We start from the raw sequence: 4,787 nt of genomic DNA, 5'->3' as shown, positions 1-4,787 counted from the left end.
ATTACAAGATCTTCTCTTATAGTTTCTCATTCCAGGAATGGAACATGTGTAGCTTTTATTTCAGGTAGGCCATTCTCTGGGGGACATGGCACAGCCAAAGTGATTCAGATTCCCAACAGGAGACGGCAAAGTCTTAAGCAGCAGAGGTGTCCAAAAAACAGAGAAAGTCAACAATCAATACAGCAAAACAATACTAACCGTAACATGTAGAAAGACTTGCAGAAACACACACAGAAAGAGAGAGAGAAAGAGAGAGAGAATGAGAGAGAGAGAGAAAGAGAGAGAGAGAGAGAGAGAGAGAGAGAGAGAGAGAGAGAGAGAGAGAGAGAGAGAGAGAGAAGAGACTTTTGAAAATGGATTTAGGAAAATAGAAAGTCCTTCTTAGCCAGCTGGCAAACACATGAGGTATTTGGGATTCCAGTGCAGTAACTAGCCTTTCTCAGTGTGGGCTTTTAAGCAAAATTCCCATATTCTGGGTTGACAAACTTTAGTTAAGAAGACGTTAGCCCAAAGTGGCACTACAGAAGCGAAAAGTGGTACTATATTTCAAGCAAGGTTTGAACATGTAGAGATATTCCTAGAATCATGGACTTTGGTGCATTAAGCCTTTATTTTACCTGTGGTAGGGGTTACTGTTTTTTGTAGACAAGTGCTGGGTTGTACAACTAGAATGGTACTTCCTTCATGGAGACAGTTGTGCTTACCTATGTGGGCCTGCTAATGTCTGGGTCCTGCTACACACGTGGGTCAGTGCACCATGAGCATATGGTACCTCACAGGCTGAATGAAGCTGTTGGATCCCCTGGATAACTGGATAACTGCAGTTACTGACTCTTGTCAGCTGACCTATTAATGAAGTGAATTGGATGACAGTCTTCTGGAAAGGTATTCAGCACCTTTGACTGCTGAACCATTTCTCCATACCATCACAGTTACTTTCTTAAAGAGGATGGAACAGCTCTGAAAGACTAGTTCCTTTCTAAATCATTGGCATCTGAAATATTTTAGCAGGAATTCAGAGGTAATCATGATTTCATTCCTATTTCTTTCTTTCATTTGTAATTGCTTTCCACTCTGCAACTCTGGCTCTCCTAGAAGTTGCTCTATGGACCAAGTTAGACCTTAGACTAGCAGAGTTGAGTCAGCCTCTCCCTTCAGACTACTTTGATCAATGCCATAGACTTTCACATCATGCGTGGTTCATGAATTTCTCTTTAATCACAGTAAACATACTGTTAATCTTAAACAAATGATATTGAAAGGTTACCTATAACATTAATTTAATGAACAGCAAGACTTTTTATTCATCTCAATATTAATTGAGTCAAAATATTTGAGTCAAATTACATAAGCTTTATTTCCTGCCATATTAGGTTTTCTCCCTAATGCTTGGACTGAGAAAATAGCCAGGAACATAGGAGAAGTGGGGGTTTTATAACTCCAAAAATGCAAGGCTAAGCGTTTTCTGAAAGGTGGTGAGAGTGTTGCAGATGCGGGTGGGTGAGGACACTACACAAACTTCCACAGCTGAGAACAGCTGGATGAACTAAAATGGACTCTGTCCAACAGAAACACCAATGGAATCCACAAGCTGATTTGAAAATTTTCATTTATTTGGTATTTTATTTGGGTAGATATTGTCTACATAGATGGATGTGCCCATGGGAACAAGAAGAGGACTGAACAAGGGTCCTCTGCAAGAGCAACAATTGCTTTTGCCAACTGAGTCATCTCTTCAGTCCCACACACTGACTTAGGAGAAAAAAATGTTTTCTTTCTCTTCTACTTCTCTTGTAATCAAATATTCATGTTTGTTTTCTCCTGTGCAGAGCTTTTGACCATATGTTCTGCTCAGTCCAATCTAGACTAGTTTCTCCAAAGAAAAGCTGTTGTAACGTGCTTGGGGCCAGCAATTAATATGAACTCCAGTTCACAATTCATTGACAAAAATCAAACCAGTACAATAACAGGGTATTGTTAACATAGCTCAGCACTCCCCCCGGCCCCCTTTAACCTGACAACCACCTGATTTACAGCTGTATTATAGCCTGAGCCACCATACTATCTTTCCCCAGTTTCACTGGAAATACTCCACACATCCTATAGTCTACCCGGGTGTCATTGGTAACAATAATGGCTTCTGGGAGACAAGTGTAGGTCACAGCAGACCAGGTCCTAGGATTGCTTCAAGTGTTTGAAAGGGGGCTCCAAGAAAGGGAGATGAGCTGAAGCCAGGGAACGGTATGCTTCAGCCACTAAATGGGGATATGAGCCCACCATTGTCTTCCAGTCTGAGTTCTCAGAGACCTCAGAAGCATGAGCTGTAATGAAATCCAGTGTCTGGGTTTTCAGCTGCACTGAGCTGTGGAGGTCAGCCAGGAAGAGTGTGGGCAGCATTCTCCACAGAGAGGTCCCTGAAGAGGGCATCCTCACACATGAACTTCAAATGCTCCAGGCCATACTTATCAGCAGCTGCCAGCACAGCAGCTGCCATGCTGTCCAGGACTGGTGCTGTTCCTGTGTAAATGAAGTCCATCATTACCTTGAAGACTTGTGGCTCCAGGTCAGGGATCTCAACGCGATTCTTTCTGCTCTCCTCCATATCATGTTGAAACATGGCTCTGAAAACTGGAGAGCGAGCTGCTAAGATGGCCTTGTGAGCCTAGAATTCCTGGCCAGCTACCACTAGGCAGCAGTCTGTGAATTGGGAAAATTCCACAGCTCTCCTAGCTCATCTGCCAATGTGCATCTGGGGACCAGAACTCCCTGCTTCTTATTCTGGTCAGAGAGGCTCAAAGAGACCTGGGCCATGCTCACCTTGCAGGCAAGGGTGAGCTGGTCATCTGGAAGAAGCATAAATGCACAGGAAAAGAGAAAATCTCGAAGAAACTTTTTGCAACCCCAGTCCTGGCCTGGCACGAATCTAAAGGCTCTTGGGCTCCTCATGACTTTGGTTTTCTCTCCTTCGGCACTTATGATCCAGAACTGGAACTTTGCCCAAACACAAGTCTTCAGATAGTTGAGCAACACTAGGTAAACTGACAGGTAATCTATGCTTTCTTCATTGACTCCGTTCGGGTATACTCTCAAACACCATTTGTCATTGGCTCCTATTGTGAAAGTTGGGCTTGTAATGCTTTGCCGCATTTCCTCAGCAATAAAAGGGAAGTTGCAGATGGTCCACCTATAGGAGAAACCCTGAACACTGATTTGTGTGTGGTCCCGTCTCTGGGCTATCTCATCTCCTGCCATGACTCCTTGAGGAAGTTTGAATGCTCAATTGGATCCAAAAAGAAGAACTAGCAATTGTTTTCTCTTCACCCTGTGAAACGCAATAGCAGACAGGATTTTGATTTTTAGTTTTTGTTTCTCATCTGTTTCCTCTTCTACAAGGCTGGAAACTTGGGTGTCTGATATTTTCTATACAGATTTCAATGCTAATTTCAGAGAACACATTCTAGGCTACTAGATACACTTACATCACTCCATTATTTTCTAGATTGAATCTTAGTTCAGTAAGTAACTAGTTTTGACAATTATACACAGCTTTTGAATAGTTTTGCTCATTCATTCTATTAATTCACATCGAAAATGTTGCACTAGGGTTCTCTAGAGGAACAGAATACATACAAGGAATATCTCTCTCTCTCTCTCTCTCTCTCTCTCTCTCTCTCTCTCTCTCTCTCTCTCTCTCTCTCCTTGTCTCTCTATATATATATATATCATCAAATGAGATTTATGAGAATGACTTTGAACTGCAGTCCTGCTAATCCCACATTACCTCTGAAGGGAAAGTCCAGTATTACAGTACTTACTCGGTGCTGGATGTTGGATGTTGGATGTGTCCACTGGTTTTCAGTATATGCTAGAGTTCTAAATACTCTCTATTGCCAGGGAAGGGATGGACTTGCTGCAAGGTGAGGGCAAGTAGGCAAATAGCAAGAGCTTCCTGTTTCCATGTCCTATTATAGGCTTCAAGCAGAAGGTGTGGCCTCATTTAGGGTGTGTCTTTCAGACTCAAGATCAGGATTAAAGGTGTGTGTCTTCAGGCCCTGAGATCTGGAGTAAGTGTTTGTGTCTTTTTACCTCCAAAGTCTGTACTTGAATTGGATCTACCCACATCAAATGAAGCAAAACACTTCTCACTATTATGACCTCCATTTTAGGGTTTTAGTTAATTCCATGTCTTGTTAAGTTGGGAACCCCCAAAAACCACCACAAGTGTATTTTGCACATTGTGGTTCATCTTAAATAAAATAGGGATGCTGTTTATTCCTACACAGCTGTTATTTCCTCTTCTTGGGTTTTATACTAACCTTCCCACCAACATGATCGGGAAAGAGGTGGTGCCTTACCCTGTCAGGGGTCTCAGTGTTCACAATGTGGAGATCAGGGTGGAAGAATTCCTATATGGTGGTCAAGAAGCAGATCCAGGCAGCAACTCTGGAAGTGGCCTCTTCTTTCATCCAGACTCACATTCCCTGGGATGGCTCCACACACTTTCATTGGTGATCTTGCCCCTCCCCCTCAGATAATTCTCCTTGGAAAAACTGTTCTCAATCCACTAAGGGTGTGCTATGAGAAGATCCTAAGTTCTCAATTCCATCATGCTGACTGCCATGATTCAGCTTCTCAATACCTCATAATTTTCATCCTCCACTGGTGAGTTCTGTCCTCTTTAAACTTTGAACTTCCATGCTTACACTGCTGTGCCTTAAAAGTGAGACAGTTTTCAGGTTTCCAAAAGGTGCAGAATATATTCAACAGTTACCAACGATGGGCGTTTG

At 42.6% G+C, this 4,787-nt stretch overlaps 1 pseudogene; it reads right to left on the bottom strand.

Annotated features, from left to right (window-relative positions):
- Positions 1–2,175: 2,175 nt before the first annotated feature.
- LOC131913767 (speckle-type POZ protein-like) lies at positions 2,176–3,252 on the bottom strand (annotated as a pseudogene).
- Between the last annotated feature and the right edge of the window lie 1,535 nt (positions 3,253–4,787).

This window comes from Peromyscus eremicus, chromosome 6, assembly GCF_949786415.1.
Source record: "Peromyscus eremicus chromosome 6, PerEre_H2_v1, whole genome shotgun sequence".
Taxonomy (NCBI): domain Eukaryota; kingdom Metazoa; phylum Chordata; class Mammalia; order Rodentia; family Cricetidae; genus Peromyscus; species Peromyscus eremicus.
The sequence above is the reverse complement of the archived record's forward strand: the minus strand, read 5'-3'. Positions and strand labels throughout refer to the sequence as shown.